We start from the raw sequence: 19,152 nt of genomic DNA, 5'->3' as shown, positions 1-19,152 counted from the left end.
TTCATGGGATGCCTTGCCAGCCTAGCAGTGGCCAAAGACCTGGGAAACCCATGCCTCTGACTTCTCTCTCCTCAGTTAAAAAGTGGTTTCAGTTCCAGTTTTGGAGACCACGCTGGTGGGCAAAGGTGGACTTTGGTCTTGCTATGGTGGCAGCCGCAGAGCTCGTGTGGAGAAGGGAAGAAAATGAGATCAGGCTGCTGAGAACGTGCATCTTCTGTGGGTGAGAGAGAACATAATGCAGACAGTGATGCAGACCTTAAAAATGCAAATCTTCGGGCTATAAATTTACTACTCTACCCAAGGCAGTTGTTAGTTTTTCCATATTTATTTATGATTCATTACAATCTGGATTTTTATAGATCTTCTACGTTAAGTTTTATATATAATTGAATGAGAGTCCTGGTATCTTTCTGCATGTGTTTATGTGGTTTTCATTAACTACTGTGCAATCTAAGAAAGATCTTTGTTAACCAAAAATAAGGAGCGTTTGTTAATGTTTAATGGAAACAATAACAATAAAATTACACAACGATAATTAAAACCACCCCAACCGTAAAAGCTCCTTCTTAATGAATCATATTAAGAGAGGGTTCAAACATGTATTTATGATCCGGGTTGTGATTTATGGGCTAAATCCTGCCCTCATACGCCTGTGCGAGGCTTTCACTGATTTCCATGGGGGCAGCACGTGTAGCGGAAGGAGGCAAATTTGGGATGCGTGCTGATGCAGTGCTGCCAGCGAGGAGCTTTCTTTCACCCTGACACGGAATATGCGGAACTAAAGCCCAGCCCTCCTCCCCCCGGCACTAAAGCCAGGGAGAATACGAGGCGTGACGCCGCTGTGTGTCCTCACGCTCTCCTGGTAACTGGCTGTTGGGAGCTTTCCAGCCGGCGGCCCAAACTCCCAGCAGTGATTTATTGCTAATTGCCGCAATGGACCCGGAGCTGCAAGCGTTTTGCAGAAATAATAAAAAAAAAAAAAATAAAATAAAACAAAAAACACAATAACTGACGTCGGCAGAAATGCTTTCTCCTGCAGCTTGCAGGATCTGGCCTATCACACAGCATTGTGTATTCAAAAATGGGGTTTGAATTTACACCAGAATTTCCCAGTGCCACGCCGGGAGTGGAAAAGGTCTCGAAGTGGGTGCAGGCCAAACCTGCTCTCATCCTGACTCTGATTTATTTCTCCAACAGGGAGTAAATGGGCCATGGGGCAAGCGAGAATTAGACCCCAAACATTTCTGGTTTGCTCATGAGAGCCGAGAAAGACAAGCCGGTATGCATGAAGCTAATAAGACATTATGAAGTTAATGATTTTTAATTAGTCAGATATAGATTTTGTTATCTGGTTAATTTTAGGGCACCAGGGGATGGATGTGCAAATAATATCACCAGGCACGGTGTTTACAAAAAGAAAGGCCAGCTCTAGAAACAGAACCGATCACCATCTAATCCGCAGAGACCAGGACCGCAATCCTATTTAGCAAACCCCCGATGGCTGCACGATAGCGCTGCAAACTTGAACTTGGGGGAGAATTTAATTATTTCAGCCCACAGGCTGTAACACGTGTGTCACACAAGGTGGGCTCTGAGATCTCATGTGCCTCCCTCTTCACCTCTGCCTGACTGTGTAGACCTCTCTCCAGCCCTCCGTCCTTCTCTCCATCCCTCTCCCCATGTCTCCATCCCTCTCTCCATCCCTACACCATTTTCTCCATCCCTCCATCCTTCTCTCCATCCTTCTCTCCATCCCTCTCTCCATCCCTACACCATTTTCTCCACCCCTCCATCCTTCCCTCTATTCCTGCATCCTTCTCTCCATCCTTCATTCCATCCCTCTCTCCACCCCTCCATCCTTCTCTCCATCCTTCTCTCCATCCCTCTCTCTCACTTTCCCTCCCTCCCTCAATCCCTCCCTGGCTCTCTGCCTCTCTCCCTCCATCCTGCTCCCCAGGCAGCCTGTTCCTGGCCATCCCTGCTGTCCACATCCCCATCCCCACCCAGCACCTCCCCTGCCCGAAACATTTTGCAGAGCAAGACCCAGACCCAGCTGCAAGCGAGGAGGGTGGGGGAGGCGGCGGGCCTCTGTTTTTGTGTGTTGCCAGCACCGCTCAGAGACTTATTTTTTAAAAAATGGAGCCCCCTAATGTCTATTTAGACCAGTAAAAACATCCATCCCCTTCAGCCTTGCAGACGGAGCCCCAGCCCCTCGGAAGGCTGCTCGCTGCTCGTTCAATTAGCAAACACGAAGCAAGCGCCCTCCTTTCCCTGCACAATGCGGGCTGCCGCTATTATCCCTGGCCTCCCAATTATCTCCGCGAATCTCTCGCTTAATGAAGTTTCTCTCCCTCCCCTTCCCGGCTCTCCAGACTGAGGGAAGCCTGCAGAACCAATTTAGCGCGGCGTTAGGAGGAATGAAATGTAACTACTTTTTCATTTCTGCCTTTTGCCGTTCAGCCGGCGGCTCCCCACTCTGTTCTCAGCTGTGTCCTTCAGAAGCGCGCAGATCAGAGCAGGGAAATGCATATATTGTGGGTGCCGGGAGATGTGAATCACAAAAATGGAGACAATGCCTTCGCCTTGATCACAGTGTGCCCACTTTTTTATTAAAAGGGAGCCTTAAATAAAGCTCTCACATCTGAACACCTCCGAAATTGGGAATCAGATCTGGCTTTTGATTGTAATTCTGCCACCACCTATGACAGTAATGGGTCAAGCCAGACTTCGAAGGTGAGCCATTACCTGATGGTGCCCTGTCAAAAATCCAGCATAAATCAGCATCCCTGCAGCAGCTTCCAGCCTTACAGCATTCACCTGGCCTTCTCTTTTCCCCCCGCATCATTCCTCTTTTCTGCTTTGTCCTCCCATCTGCGGTCATCACTCTATTTTGCTTTCTTTCTCAGCTTTAACAGGCTGGCTGAATGATCCTTCCACTGCCTTTCCTATAGATTTCCCCTTTCCAGGGCATGTCTCTCTGTAATAGCTTCTACCTGTGCTTTTAATAGTATTCCTGTAATTAAGAGCAAAGAAGATAAAGAAGTCTCCTTACATTTTTTTAATTTTTTTTTTTAATATGCCACGTGTGGCACTGCTGCACTTAGTCTCTTGTTGATGGCAACACCACGTCTCTTACTTAACACAACATTTTTCAAGGAGAGAGGCAAAGGACACCTTCACCTCAAAACATCCTTGTCCTTGATAATCCTGGCAAGGGTTTGAGCACATACCAAAATGCTGATTTCCCTGTTTTTAAAATATAAAAACCTCCACCACTCACCGTGATGCAGCTCCATGAGCCAGCCCTATGGAGGGATGCACGTGGCAAGGTCCGAGGAGAACTCAGCACAGCTCGAACCACCAGGCGCATGTGAGATAACGAAACTGGGATGGAAGTTGCCTGAACTTTTATAAAAACTGACTACAAAATTTCTTGATTTAAGCCCTTTGGGGTTATTTGGGCAGGCAGAAAACCTCTTTCAGGAGGGGGAGGATAGGAAGTCACACTGAAAAATTACAGCTGTGGGTCAGCTGTTCCCCTCCTGTCCCTTAGGAAATGCTGACACTGTTCAAATCAACAAGCCCTGTGGCATGAAGTGGAGCTTCTCAGCCCAGGTCACCCTCCCTGCTGCTATTCCCATTGCTGCAAAGGCGTGCTTAGATGAGGGCATTAGGAATTACAGTTTTCAAAGCAGTTTCTCAAAGCGTAGTGGACCTATTCCAGCCCAAATGCAGTGATGCTCCCCTGAGTGATGCTCACCCAATGCATCTCTTATCCCTGCTGGGCTCCTGCCCTGCTCCACTTGCCCTCCCACACCTCTTTGTGCCTCAGGTTGCTCATTTCCTCAGGGGAAATCTGATTCCAGATTATTATATCATATATGTACCACATTTATTATATTCTACCATTGTGATATATATTCCCAGATTCTGCTCCTTCCTATCCAGCTTGCAGCTCCCCCTGCGTCCTGCCATGGTCCTGAGTGCAGATCTGGCCCCTCCTGCTGCAAGGTATACTCCAGAAACGGAGACCTCACAGCCCAGGTCCTGGCAACCCGTACAAGCTTTGGATTAGGGCACTTCCCTGTCATTAGCCTAGCTGAATGTGGCAGTGAGCGGTACAAATCAGTGTGCTGTGTTGGGCCTTTTGCTTTAATCCCATGGCCGTGATGTCTCCTTCTGTCATCCTCACGACTGTGCTGAATAACACAGGGCCTAAAATGTGACTGTGCCCCCTTGCACATCCTTTTTTTTTTTTTTTTTTTTTTTCAGTTTAAAGCAACCGAAGCAACAAGAAGACTGCTGGAGCCCACCAAAGCTGACTTTTATGGGGTGAAAATTTATGGCACAGCATGAGGTACAGCTTAAAGGCTTAAGGGGTGCAAAGTTTGCTGGGGCAGTGGCAGGAGGAGCCCAGGCTCAGGGTTAGTCACATCCAGCCTCGAGGCAGCAATCCCCAAACCATTCCTGGTTCTTTATTCCCAGCTGCACTGCCAGCAGCTTTTGAAAAGCCAAACGGAGAAACCCCTCCACAAAGGCAGAGAAAAGCAGCAGAAGGAAGGCTGCCAAGCTTTAAATGGTGCTTTGGGCCAGCAGAGCTTTTGGCAGTGACCTACCTCCACCAGCTGAGCTGGTGGTGTGCCTGGTAGCTGCAGCAAACCAGCCTCCACCAGGCGAATCAGGACCTGGAGGGACAGAAGATACACAAATTGCCATGGTCTGAGGGTGGCCGTGTGCTCTCAATAGGCAGGAACCTCCCTCCCTCCCCTGGCCTGACTCGTGTTGTTCCTGCTCCACACAGGTTGCCCCTCAGAGGGCTGGGGCAGACTCACACCAGGGTAAGTTTGCACAGGGCCAGCAAAAAGCGGCGCTTTGATTCCTTTTCCCCTGGCAAGCACTGACGCCCCTGATCCAAGGCCCGCAAATGCTCAGAAGTGCTGTCAGAATGGTTTTCCCATGGAAAAAGATGAGGCATTCTCTTCCAGCTTCAGTCCAAGAGCCAGCTGAATCATTTTCTGAAACGCTTCCCTAAATATTCAGCCAGGGGTGTGGAGTGCTTCTGCACAAATAGGCAAGAGAAAAGCATGCAGGGGCTGTGACATGCAACACGCTGCCTGAAAGAAGGCTGGGTGCAGATATTGTCACCTGCTCCGGCTATACCCCACAGCCCTGACCTTTGCTTTTGTGTAGCCTAGGTGCATTTTATGTATCCTTGACCAAGGCAGTCAGCCTCCGGATGAAATGTCGCTCTCTCTGCCACAGACAGAGCACCTTGCAGGCTGGTTGTGGTGCTCGGTCATTTGCGTGGTGCTGAAGGATGAGAGGTGCTACGCACGTGTTATGTATTGCTGTTATTAACCAGGAGAGCTGCTTTATTCCACTACCACGAACTGCAGATGTACAAAGGTCCACGCAGCATATAGCAAAAAGCCACTCCTGACCTTTCCATTGGCTATTTTTAGTTCAAAACCAGGTCTGGAACGGAGGTTCAGCCTTTGCTCCTTACTTATCCTAATAATACAATTAAGACCAAAACCAGATGAACTGAGGGAAAAGTTAAGGCTCAGATCATATCAAAGACTATACCTCAGGCCCCAAATTTAACATGCTGATACTTTTTCTCCTTGCTTTTAATCTATGTAAGGGAATTCCTCTTTCTCTTTACAGAAACCAGGTGTGCGTGCTTTTATGCTGGAATTTCATGGCAACATGTATCCTGGTCAGTGTGCCCGATCTTCATTCCACAAAACAAGAAAGGAGAAAAGAAGTGAGTATTAAAATGGCAGCCGTGGATGGGAGTAAGATTCAATGCAATAGAAAGCAGATTAGATTAAGCAAACTGTTGAAAATTTATTCTTCTGGTTAATTTTATCTGTAAAATTGTCCTAAAGACTAATATTGTCAATTCTCATTTGGCTCTGTAGGACCCTGCATGAATCCAAATCCATCCTTTTTTGGCAGGCCTTTTTATCACCAGCGGTACAGTGACATCTAAGTGTCAGGAAGATGGGCCAGTCGGAGCATAGAAAATTGATTTGAGCAGCACCATCCCCCCTTGGCTGGCTGCAGATAAACAGTTCAGCTAATGCGCTGCTCCCGACCTCGTCGGGGCTGCATTTGAATATGATCTAACACGGCAGCTGCTTCGCTGGCGATGGTGAGGGTAAAACAGTCCCTGAGAAGTTTTGTTTTGCCCTGGCACTAAAGGTGGGGCAGAAGTTTTAAAAAAGAAAAAGAAGCAGCAGGTGTAACTACAAGGCTGATGTGTCTTTTGCTGCTTAGTGATTTATTTATTATTTTTTTTAGCATTGAAAATAAGGAAATTAGTTTACATTAGGCATACGGGTGCACAATTAAGCTATCTCTCCCAGAGCTTGCTCTCCAAAACACCCGAATAATCGATGTGCCAGAGATATTTCAGAAGCTACTTGCAAGAGTGTTGATGGCAATGGTGTTCAATACACTCCTCCCTTCGAGGGGCTGCCTTCTGGGCTGCAACCGCTCTCATTTCGGATGCTTTTCCTCCTGGTTTGAGGCCAGTGGGCCGGAGCCCTCCTTGCCATGCCACCCCCACGGCACCCGAGTGCCTTGCAGCAGGGCGCTGCGGAGTCGCATCCATCATGTGCGGCTCCTTCTTGCCTCAATCAGCCTCAGTCAGGTCTTCTGCAGGCGGCACTCCCTGTCCGCACACAGCAGGCAGGATGGGAGCTTCTCCTTTCCCAGCTTTGTCCTCTTTTCAGGCTGACGGCACACTACAGCACCGTCAGCCGGGGTGCTCACACATGGTGCCCCTGCTGTTCCAGAAGCACGGGCAGAGCACAGACCCCACGCTCTTCTCCAGCTGCAACCAGGATAACACCACCGGTGGCCGAGTCAGGCTTAAATTTAACCTCCTCTTCCAGACGAAGCCAGCGCCTCGCCTCGCCCTCTCTCCCTGCCTTCGAGACAGAAAACAAGGCCTGAATTAAACATGAAAGCGGAGGTGCCCTCCTCGGTCATCACGCTCAATTCCTTGTGATGGGCGGACGAGGTGCCGTATAATCCCTTTCACAAACATATTGGGTTGGATCTTAAAAACAGTGAATTATTATCCCTCCCCCACAAAACAGCTGATGCTTCAGAATTTAGATGTGGGAGAAAGGAGCGAAGGCAGGTGGTTTTTTTTTTTTTTTTTTCAGCTGAAATTTCAGTAATAAGGGAGAAAATTTATCATAAAACTTCTATATTCTGCCCTCGCTGAGCAGTCAGAAAAGTTTGGATTTAAGATGTGGGTCGTTTTCCTTGGTAAAGAAACAGGCAGATGTGCATATAGAGAGTTGTTTATGCGGGGTAACCTGTGCTGCTTTTCTACAATATTGTCTTAGATGGACAAGTAGTGAAAGAGAGACTGTTTAACAGATGCTTTAACATGAGCATTGCATGGACAGCCCCCTCGTTTGGATGAGACATTTGGTCCCACACCTGCTCGGCTCCTACATGCTATTACACAGCATCTTGGCGCTGGCTGGGATTTCTGCAGGCTGAGGCTCACCCACTCCTGCTGACTTTAGCCAACAGCCAGCCAAGAGGGGACAGTTTTAAAAAAATCAGGACATTTTGCCGCCTCATTTTAGCTGTTGTCCTGTTTCAAACCTTGCTCGTGTTTCCTCCTCAAGAAGGAGCTGAGTAAGGAACCTCGCTTTTTGGGCTGAGCCTGAAGGACAGGTCCTTCCCTCACTTTCCATTTCTCATTGTAGACGGCACATCAGTGAAAACTTAAATGTTGCCAGAGCTCTAAGGATAGTTTCTGAGTGGTACCTGCTGAAACACAGGTGTCCTGTGCCATAGCCCTGTGCTGTGCTCCCACAGTCCTTGTGAGTGGTGGTGTGGTGTTTCCCAGCCTCTCCTCTCTCCAACAGGAATAAACTTCATTGGTCTGCACTTGATGTGTGTTGGGAAGCTGTCACCAGGACCAGAGGGCAGTTTTGGGAGCGCATGTTTCTGTCCTATCTATATTTCCCATGAACTCACGCCCAGCAGAATCATGTCTCTGGCATTTAGGGCTGATGAAGACACGACAAAGGTCATCCCCCGCTGGGATGTGGCAGCATCCTCCAGTCACCTGGAGATGGTGGGAAGCAGCCCCCGAGGAAGTGTTATCAGTACAGAAAGCCTGATCCTTCTCTCTCTGCCTGTGCAAGCGGGTGTAAAGCCCCAGCTGCTAGAAGCAGGGGCTGGGGGCTCAGTGCCCTGAGTTGTGCTTCCAGCTCCGCGCTTGCAGCACCACAGGGCAGGGGCTCGGTCTCACACACAGCTTCCCTCCCCAGCAGAAGGAAGGAGCACCAGGCGAGGAAATCGGGGTTAATCCAGCCAGCCAGCTCAGCGGCTGGCACGGGCACACTGCTGTCCTTTGTACTGTCAGCTCGCAGCAGTATCAGGCTCGTGCAGAGGGTGTTGCTCTGGGGCAGTGGTATAGAAAGAGCCAATCAAACCCTGTTTATCGGCTTTGCCTCCTCAAAGGCCGAGCTGACACAGCACCGGGGTTTTATTTTACTGATTTAACACCAGGATTTATGGGTCGTATCCGAGCGCACGTTGCAGGGCACCATCTAAATACACATTTATCATGTCGGCAGGGGACTGGGAGGGGAGCAGCGTGCTGAGCGCCGCGCAGCGCCTCGTCCTTAAGCCAGCTGCACGCAGCAGCCTGCCTGCAACAAGGGGAGCTCACCCCTCGCATTCACACCCCTACAGAATGGCTGGTGAGGGGTCTTTGCCAGAGACACGCATCCATCAGTCCAGCAGCCTGTGATCCCTGTGAACACCGTTTCTGGAGGTACTGGGATCTTTGCTGGGAACCCGAATCTATCCGCAGACCTCCCCCTGTTCCTGCCTGCACCCGTGGCTGTGACACGAACTGCCCTCAGCCTGCAAAGCCAGGAGCTGCTCCTGGACGACAGGGATGGGGCAAAAGAGGCTTCAAAAGAACAATTGGCCTGAGAGGGGATATTTAGACGCCTGGCACATTCGCTGCTGATGCATTTGGTCAGCTACCCAGCATCATCTGCTGTGCTTCCCGGCCTCCTCACCACCCACTGGTGATACCTCCCTTGGCTGTCAGGCAGGCAAAGGATGAAAATGGTCTCACTGCCTTTGGTATATCCCCGTAGCAGGATTCAGTGCAGCCTTTGCTGGTGAAGGACTGGTGTTTCATGTACTGTGGCTCTCCTCTTTTTATGCTCTGCTTAATCTGTGCCAGGAGAGGTGCTATGCTTCTCTCCTTTTCCCCTTTTCCCCATGCTCCTGGTATAACTTCCATGAGACGAGCAGTGGGAATGAAGTGGCAAGGTGAAGCAGACAAGCTCAGCCCAAAGCCGAGGAGCAGAGAAGCGATGAGCAGGCTGCTCCCCAGCAGGGACAGGGCAGGAGTGACTCATTACAGAAACACCGCCCCACTGTCCCGAACGAATGTCACTGTTTTCCTCATAGGAGAAGAGAGACCAAAGAGAGAACGTGACAAAGTACATCTCGTTGCTGTTGATCTTTAAGCAACAGTGTGATTAGCAGTGTCTTCTCTTTACATTTCAAAGAGTTAGAGCACGATGGCAGAGAGGTAAACATCCAGAGGTGCTGCTCTGAAAGACATCCTTCTGACAGCATGCTACGTCTGGTGCCTCCCACTCCAGAAAGAACACGAGGTTTTAGTCAATGATGAAAGGGAAAAACCCACACTTTAACAACCATAAACAATTGCCTATTTGTATTTGTTTTTCCCCCAGTGAGTCCGGTCTTTGGAACTGCACTCCCCTGCCATCCTTGTGCAGCCCGGAGACTGAAGTCACTTTCCCATGAACTTGCAGGGTCCTGACTCCTTCTCTGCTGGAAAAAATAAAACATCCCTCACTCCTCTCTTCATCAGCTCTGGGATCTCGTGTTTCTCCCCTCTGTCTCCGAGGAAGAGCTCATTTGCCAGCAGACCTTGTCTCTCCAGAGGCCAAATACGCTCCTGTGAGGCAGCCAAGAGCCAGCGACGAAGCCCGCACCCTTCATACATCCCCACACAGCGAACGTGGCACAGCTCCCTCACTCAAGAGTTATTGGCTATGACAGCTGCATCAGCTTAGACAGGATTAAAAAAAATAATAGGAAAAAGGGAAAAACCCTCCCCACTTCTGAAATTACTCACAAAGTCACCTTTTTAATGCTAACACACACAAAAAGCACTCAGCCACTGATTTCAGCAGACCATATGCTGCCACTGCTGCTGGCCAGGTCCTAAGGGATGAATTTTTTTCCCCTTCAGCAAGCCTCCAGAAATGTCATAGAAATTTATATGCTTATTCACAGAGCCGATAAAGCAGAAAACCGGTGTTTCAGCTATTTTTGTTTTGCTTTGCAGATGGACAGTAAAAGACATAAATCTCCCTGCTCTCGCGCCCTGCCTGGCTCCCCCTTTTTGTGCGAACCCCCGACTCTATCTGACTTACCTGTGGCCCGTAACCCAGCCCTCCTCTTCCCTACAGAAGGAGCAGCAAAGATAACCAGTGGGAAGCTCGCAGTGTTGGCTGCTGAGCTCAGACACAGTTTTTTGTGCAGCCACCAGGGCAGGATGCTTTTAAGATCATCTTTGATGGAGCAGGAAGAGCAACCCACTAGCCAAAGAGCTGTGCCTGTTCCTACCTTTCCCACATCAGCATGTTAGCTCTGAGAAAACCCACGCCATCTCCCCATTAGGTTATCTGATGGTGTGGTGCTGCACTTCTCCATAAATGAGGAATGGAGCTCCCGAGGGGAGCCAGGCTGAGCACCTCCATGCTGTGTCCAAGGAAGCGTTTCAGAGGCGTTTGACATTTAACCTCGGGAAAAGCAATATGCTGGAGGGAAGGGAGGGCTGTGGCTACGTCTCTCTCCCAGCTCTGCTTGCAGTCTCAATGCTGGATGGAGCTTGCAGCCCCGGGAGAGCCCCGCATGCTGCCTGACACCAGGGCTGGGAGCAGGGATGCTTCGAGCCGTGTGACTTTGAGCTTTCCCTGGGTGTTTGGAGGGTGTGTGCGATGGGAATGGGAAAACCTGGGAGCAGGAGCTGCACTTTGCACTCTATGATTGCTTGCTGAGAGGGATGGAGGAGGAGGGCTTTGGGGGGGGGCAGTTGCTACTTTGATTTTCCATCTGCCCCTTTGGCCCGATGAGCTATGGGGAAAGCCTTGGGGCTGCAGCCTTTGGGTTTATGGAGATCCCCTCTCACAACAGGGCCCTGATCCCGTTGGGGCTGTAGGCGTTACTGGGGTACAAACACCTCCATGATCTGCAGCCACCATGGAAAGGGGCTGCCTTCGACATCCATGCTGTGCTGGGAGCAGAGAAACCAGGAATCAGCCTTTTTTGCCCCGTGGGAAGGCAGGATTTCGCCTCTGTGCCTGACGCAAGGAGCTTGGTGGTTTAGGCAGCCCGTCATCCTGGCTAATAACGGCAGGCCAAATATTTAGCTAAGATCTTACGATAGCACAGAGCTCGGCAGGAGGAGGCCTGCAGAAAGCAGGCGCTTTCCCTCCAAAGCCTGTTTTCTCCTTATTTAAAACGGAGGAAATAGGTCGGCTGTCGTATCCGCCAAGGTCAGAAGCTCAATTTGTATTTCGGAGCCTGAGAAAGGTGAATGCACCAGAGCTACACCCGTGATGGAAACAATCACTCATTCTAATAAGGCTGGCAGAGGCTGGAGCCTGCCTTGTTCAGATACAATTATTACAGCCCGGGTGTCAGATTACTGAATCTATTAGCCCGGAATCAGCTGTTATTTCAGAGCCAGGCAGCTCTCCTACCAGCGGCTCCTATGGACATCATGCGTGACGCCCGGGTCCAGCCTACCCCTGAGGCACGGAGGGGTGGCAGGGGACAGGACCACCTACACTGCTGAGGGAAAAGCCCATGGTAGTGACCCGCAGGTTCATCTATCAGGCGGTGACACCAGCATTGCGACAACCCAGGAGTGCCATTACTGATTGACTTGATTAGCTAAGAGAGAGGAGATCCTACACTTGTAGTTACCGTGCAGGAGTTTGGCACAGGCTGGGTGCATCCCTCCCAGCTGTATCTGGAGAGGGACAGGGCAAGGACCCCGTGCCAGTGCTGATTTCCTGCCCCAGGAGTGCCTGGGGAAGCCCAAGTGGAGAGGGAGGGGGGCGATGCTCCGGTCAGCGGGGAGCGCTTTGTGCCGGAGCTAGCATCATAGCAGCTGGTATCCAAGAAGAAATACAAATTACTGGTTAACAGAGCATTTCCACCCCAAAGCACAGCTCACAGAAATATCTGTGCTACTTGAGCAAGAATAAGAGGCCTGCCTGCACCGTGCTGCTGGAGCCTCCCTGGGAGCCAGCCAGCCACCCTCGGACCTTAATTCTCCACGTGTGCACCGCTGCTCTTTAGTTTTATTACCATGAGAAATCAGCATCAAATCCAGAGCCTGGCTTCGGGGCAGGTTTCCCATAGGGCTATGAGGACAGCAGTGTGTTGTGTGGGGTGTGTGTATGAATTATACAGCACTCAGAGGCTGTAGGTGCCCATGAAGGACCACCAGGATCTGGTTATGAAATGCAGCTGTGACCAAGGGGAACGGCCTCTCTGCTTGGGTTAAAGGTGAGGATTCTGCCTGAGGATAAAGAAAGTTGCTCTACCCGTGGCCAGAATGGCTATGGGCCATCCTAAGACCCCCCAGCAACTGGCAGTGACACGTCAGGCCAGCTCTGGAGGACATTTCGCTGACTGCATGAGCAGTGTTTCCCTAGAGGGACTTGCTTTGGCACCAGGACAGGAGAAGACAACCTGCAGGTTAGTGAGATGTGACCAGTTCATGGAAATCCTGCACTTACCATGGGAGAGCTGTGTGCAGGCATGGGGACTGCCACAGAGGCAACACCCTTTGGAAACTGGCTTATTTAAAGCTCAGCATCACAGCAGAGAAAGGTGTCAGCAACAGGCTGACATCCAGAGGTGCCTGGGACAAACAGTGGCAGGGGAGTGGAGAGCTTCGGCACCTTCCTAAGAATCCTGGAGCCTTTAAGAAACGTGCATCAGTTCAGAGAGCCCAGAGAAGTCTCTTCTGGGTCAGATTTACACACTCAGGAAGCAAATCCCTCCCCTACTCAGAGCATTGCTGGACACCAGCAGTGCCTGGGGGAAGCAGTGAGAGATATGAGCTCTGAGAGAAAAATACCTTGCCCAGAAAACATGTACAGCCTTGAGCCACCCAACGCCACGGCAGGGGCATGCAGCATCTTTTACCATTTTCCTTCGAGGACAAAGCAGCCAAAGGTGCAGAAGACAAAGATGTGAGACCTGAGACCAGACATATGTCATGGGGAGATGGGATGGGGAGTACCCCAGATCCATGGCAGAACGTCCTGCCTTAAGCCCCGGCAAGCAAAGTAGGCTGAAAGAGCCTTTCCTCATGGCTGCATTCATCTAACCAAATGGCGAAGGGAGCAGGGCATCTGGCCCAAAGAGGCCATCCAGGGAGGAAGCTCCAGCCCCACAAGTCCAGCTGCTCGTGGGGTGCACTACAAAGGCATTGGTGGGAACCTTACAGGGCAGGGTAAGGCTCTTCCTCCTGCTGCCCTTGCAAACAGGAAGGGAAATGCCAAAATCTGTGAGGCTGGGAGCTGCAGGAACTTTGCCTTGTTACCGCCTTGTTATGCCCTCCCCAGACAAGGGAGCCCTTGCGTGGGCTGCAGAGAGCACGTTGTAGAGAGCAGAGTACCTTGAGCACTGCTTGTCCGTCCAAGCAAAGAGTGAGGCTCCCCACCCAGCTGGTGGGACACTTTGGGGATAATTGACCATTACGCATTACTGTGCCCACAGGGGAGAGTTTTCCCTCAAGCCCAAGCACCGAGCTGTTGGCTTGTGTCCCGAAGCACGAGGGTTAATCTCCCTCACACATCTTTACCACAGAAATGAAAGAGAGAGGGTATTTTCTGATTCAATGGGAAACAAGTGAATAATAATTCTGTGGAGCCATGTAGTGGAAAGAGAGACTTTGAGCGCAACAAGAAACGGGATTTTAAAATTTCATCTGCACAGCAGAAGGTCCTGCCAATTGAACCGTTTCCAGTAAACAATCTGCTAAGTCTGACAGCTTGAAGGAATACCAGACTGCCAGGAGTGAATAGGCTGGGATTTTTAAGAGGTTTATTTTTCATCTGAGCACTTTTGTTTGTGAGCAACAGCTTCAAACCCCAAATGCGTGTGCGGCAGCGCTAGCAGCCGGGCGGAGGGCTTCCCCGCAGTCCAGCCGCGGCTCCGGGAGGAGCGGAGGGAACGGGGCTGCGCCGGCAGCGCGATGTCATGAGGTGTTTTAAGGCAGGATCCTCGGGTTCTGCTCAGAGATATAAATATTTTATATTTATTTATTTATTTTCTGACGGAAAGTTTCATTTGGAGCCGGTAAGCACCCTGGGGATTTCTGGATTCCAGTGGTTAATGTCTCCTGACAAACGACACCTATATGGGCTGCAATATCCTTCCATTGGAGAGCCAGGGAACTGTCTCATGTGCGGCTCAAGCACCATTTACAAACATCCTGCTTCTTCATCCCTCTGCTGCTCCTGCTTGGAGGCTGCTCCGGATGCTCGCTGCTTTCCTACCTGCTCTCTTTTGTAGAGGGATTTGTAATTGGATAAACAAGGAGCTCCTTAATCCTATTGCTGCCTCTGCCATAACCCCACAACAAGCCCCTTTCACTAGAGCAGAAAAGTGAGAGCTTGTCACCACTGGCATCGTGGGGGAAGACCTCAGTAGTGCCCTGTGATGAGCTCCTTGACTGCTGGGTACAAGATGAGCATGGGAGATGAGAAGCTGTGGGGTTAGAAACACTGAAGTGGTTCTACCAAGACTTGTCATGGCCAATTTATGATGTGGGTTGTTCTGCACCATATCTTCCTTTTTTCTTCTAGCTTGTGGCTGCTCCTTCTTTTTCACTTGAAACCTTAAGAAGGAATCCTGAAATATATATATATATATATTTGGCTGCAGTACACAGGAGTAGATGAGTTGGGATTTGATCTATACAACCTCATTTTCAAAGTACAGGACATGTAGGTTTTTCCTGTTGCACCTCACTCCAGGAACTGAGTTAGTGACCAGCTTTCAAAAATGCCAAGCATTCAGCAGGAAGATTTGGAGAGAATTCCACAAAACGAAAGGGAATGAAACTACCTAGAACATGGCTTCTTGCCCTCTACATGGGATAGGCCACAGCCAAATGGCTTCTGCCAGACCCTGTTGTTGCTTTTCTTTGTCTCTACCAAGGTAGCAGCACAGAGGGAAGCCTGCCACATGCCCCCTTGGCCCATCAACTTGGCCAAATGCTCCACGGTCACCCTAAAGGATGAGCAGGGCTGAGGTTAAAAGGTGCTCTGGGTCGCCGAGGGGTTCCATTGAGTCTAACTTTCTATCCCCACCAGGCACTGGGCTGACAACATCTGTGTGTGTAGGGGCTGAGGGAACAAAGATAAACTTGAGGCAGGAGCAGAGCTGGGTGCTGAGGCCAATTACTGTGGGACCAGTGCAGGGAAAAAAGCAGGGAAAAAGCAGGCGTGCAGCTCATTTTGAGCTGCCTTGCCATGTTGGCGCCCACGTAATCTCAGTGGTAACACTAAAGAGCCTTTCTCCTATCTGTGAGGCCAGCAACTCTCCCTGTTTCCCAGATCTAATGTAAATTGAGATCACATTTTTCTAGTTTACTTCCAGAGTCTCCTGTCTTTATGTTTTTAATGTGAATAAACATGGCTTTCTTTCAAATGTATTAGACAGTATATGCTTGCAATGTCACCGATCTGTCCCAGGGCTCGAGAGTCATACATCAGTGTCCCACACCACAAATCAGTTAACTCATTGTGAGACCCTTTTGAAAAGGTGCTTTCTGTGATTGCCAGTTGTTTGGCACCCTTTGCTTTCTGTTCTATGGGAATTTAACCCTTTCAGGGTTTTCTTTGTAACAATGAAGGCTAGGAAGGTTTCCAGACAAGGAAAGCCGAGGTTCTTACTGCGTGTGCTTGCATGTTGAAGAAAGACACCACAAAGTGTAAGGCAGGTGATTAAATAACCAGAACTGGTGACTGGGAGCCACAAGCAGTGCGTGGTGCTCTGCAGGGATGCGCTGAGGTGACCTCCTGAAGGGCTGCCAGTGCTGCAGCTCTGCGTGGGCCACACGTGAGAAGCAGCAGAGTCATCAGCCCTGGGGCGAGCCTTCAGCAGGGGCCTCCTTTTCTTCCCCAGCTTCCCTCCGTCACTTAACCAGGACCCTGGCCCTGCAAATGCTTGATTGCACAGAACGTGTTACGTATGAGATTAGCTCCCCTGCGCTCCGGGGGAAGCTCGTGCGCTGTAGTCCGCGGAGGGCTGGAGACGATAAAGGCAAACAAAGGAGCGGAGAAGCTAATGGGTTGCCTTCGCCCTCCTGCTGCTCCGTGGAAAGCTTTTATCTGTCAGGCTCTCCCCTCTCCTTCCTTCACAAACAAGCCTGAGGCCAGAGAGCATCCCCACATCAGGAAAAGCGCTTTGCCAGCAGAGGTGTATCAGCAATACTCCGACAGCAAAGTGCTTTGACGCAGCTTCTACCAGCAAACCCTGCTGGCAGGAGCACAGCTTTTGGAGCGCAGCATCCCCTGTGCTCAGGACATCACCTGGCAGAGAGCAAGGGCGCTTCTCTCTCATCCACATCCCAGCCCAGTGTTGGGCTTGCTGGCAGCTCCGAGGCACGGAAATGCAGATCTCGAGCAGCAGGGCTTCTTGTGGAGGGGCAGAGGAGCTGATTTTAGTCTCCTGATTGAAAGCAATATACAAGACTTCTCGAGTCCTGAATGGCTTTTCCAACACGTGCTACCCGCCTGGGTTTCCCTCACGTCCCAGGGCCAGTGTCACTGTGGTGCCGAGACGCATAGCTCAACAAAATTTATATCTGGAAGCAGCCAGAACAGAGCTCAGACCTCTCCAGCTTCCTCATTATTTACTGCATTCTGCTTGCTGACTTAATAGTGTTTTGTCCTGTCCTTGAATCCTGCGTGGATGGAGTCAGAAAAAAAAATCAATGTGCCCTGACCAGCAGGCCTTCCTCCTGCAGCACAGGGGAATTTCCCAAGTGTGACAGTTGCTAATATTTATTTGTTTCCTTTAAGTTATTAGCATGATGGGGCTAATTGTAATGTTTCAGGTGCATTAAATCTCACTTTATGCACTCTTAAACCAGTCAGGGAAGAAAAAAAGCAGGAGTTATAAAAGCAGAGCACAAATAAATACCAGGCTCCAAAATGAAAGATAATGATGGCACAAATAAAAGGCAGACTAATCTGTGCCTACCTTCCTTGTTTATAAAGTGCTACCTTCACGATAACAAGGTACTAACGCGAAATGAAGGAGCGGGAGCGGAGCAGCTGAAGAGTTCTCTGCTGTGGCTTAATTAGGCGGGCAGCTCCGGCTGTATCATCACTGCTGTAATTAGTGGGCACTGCGGTGTCGGTGTGGGGAGATGGTGGGGCAGGCAGGGCTCTGTCCCGTGCAACAGCACCTGCCTGCTACCCACGGCGTGCTGCTGGCCACAGGGACTGCCTGCTCTCCTCTGCTGGGGCCGCGCTGGGGACACGGAGGGTTAAAGCATTTAAATATGACATTTGACAATAAAAGGACTCATCTGGTATTCACAACTCTTTTATTCGAGGCACAATATTTATAGTCGCTAAATTGCCTTAAATCTGAGGCATAAAAGCTATCCCCTGACAAGGTCTGCAGACTCGGGGGATATATGAAGGAGGAGGGCATCACCAGGGGACAGGGTGTGAGGGCTGTGCCCAGGGACCAGCTCCTTCCTCCTGGTTCCCCCCATCGCTGTGTGCCTCAGCCCCAGACGTGCCCCCAGGAGGGACAGCTCTGCAGGGTGGCTCGTGCTGCTAGCAGAGCAAGGCTCCCTCTGACTGGGGAGGCTTTTCAGCTCTGCTGCGCTGATGCTTTGCCAGCAGGTAAGATCTGGAGAGCATTTTTCCACAGAGCCCTCCTTGGCAGGTGGAGAAGCCCTTTGGACATCAAGGCTGGGTGTCAATATTCCACAGAGCTGCCTGCAGCTGAGCTGGGGCTGCTGGCTACTCTCATCATCCTGCATTGCAGCCCATCCTTGGACTTCCCCCATACAATTTTCAAGCCCTCTGGCCCAGGCTCCCATTGCAGAGAGCACATGTAAGCTTCTGGCAGGCATCTGCTCATCTCCCACTACCTAATGAGCTGCTTCCCACCAAATCAAGCTCTTTCTGCCAGTCGTTTCATTGCCTCACCATCCTAAATTTTGCTATCCCACTGCACATACAAAAGCTCAGCAAGGTTCACCCAAGGAGGAGACAGCAAGAGCACTGCCTCAGGGAATGATATTGGAGAGGCTTTTAAAGAAACAAAGGATGCAGAGCTGGGTCCCCTGCCAAAGTAATTGTCCCCATCAAAGTCCCAGCACTGCCTGGAAATAGGGAGCAGCTGGTTGGCACCTTGTGTAGCACATGAGGCTCATGCCTTTAGCTCTGGCAAATTTGGGGTTCCCAAGATCAGGTCCCTTCCTGTACCATAGGATTTACAGGCTGCTGTAAAACTGGCGGGTTCCTCTCACCAAAAATAACAGTAATTAAATAATAATTAAAAAAAAAAAAAAAAAAGGAAAACAAAGAGATTCCTTTAGGATGCTTTTGCTCCTTCCAGGGACTGAGTGGAGCAGCCAGAAAGCACAGAAAGCCAGGGCATCCCTCCATCTCCAGCTGTGTGCATGGCCCCTGGCTGGGAAGCGGCAGCAGGGTGCTGGCAGCAGGGCAGAGCCCTCCCACCCACGCTCTGCGCTGCCTCCCATGGGGGTCCTGGCTGTCCTCACTACACAGGCTCGTGGCAGAAGCAGGCGTGAGCTTCATGTAGCAATAAGTGGACTGAAATCTCTGCTGCCTGCCTCGCACGCCACCGAGCTGCCAGCATTGCAATGCAGGCACAGCATGGTCTCGGGCTGGGAAAGCTCAGACGTGAGAGCAACCCAAGGGAGAGGGTTTTTTTATGCCCTGCTTGCAGCAAAGCCTTGGCAGAAACAATCAGCTGATACAAAGACAAACTCCCCATCCCTGGACCTTCATAAGAAAAGCAGGATTTTTAGCACTAGCAGGG

At 50.4% G+C, this 19,152-nt stretch overlaps 1 long non-coding RNA gene across 1 annotated transcript in view; it reads right to left on the bottom strand.

Moving 5' to 3' along the window:
• Positions 1-17,686, bottom strand: part of LOC311435162 — a 125,591-nt gene extending 107,905 nt beyond the window's left edge. The window contains exon 1 of the long non-coding RNA XR_014691971.1: positions 17,674-17,686. This is a non-coding gene — a long non-coding RNA (uncharacterized lncRNA). The remainder of the gene's footprint in view (positions 1-17,673) is intronic.
• Between the last annotated feature and the right edge of the window lie 1,466 nt (positions 17,687-19,152).

The sequence above is a fragment of the Aythya ferina genome, assembly GCF_964211825.1.
Source record: "Aythya ferina genome assembly, chromosome: 1".
Lineage (NCBI taxonomy): Eukaryota > Metazoa > Chordata > Aves > Anseriformes > Anatidae > Aythya > Aythya ferina.
Note: the sequence above shows the minus strand (reverse complement) of the source record. Positions and strands in the feature narration are given on the sequence as shown.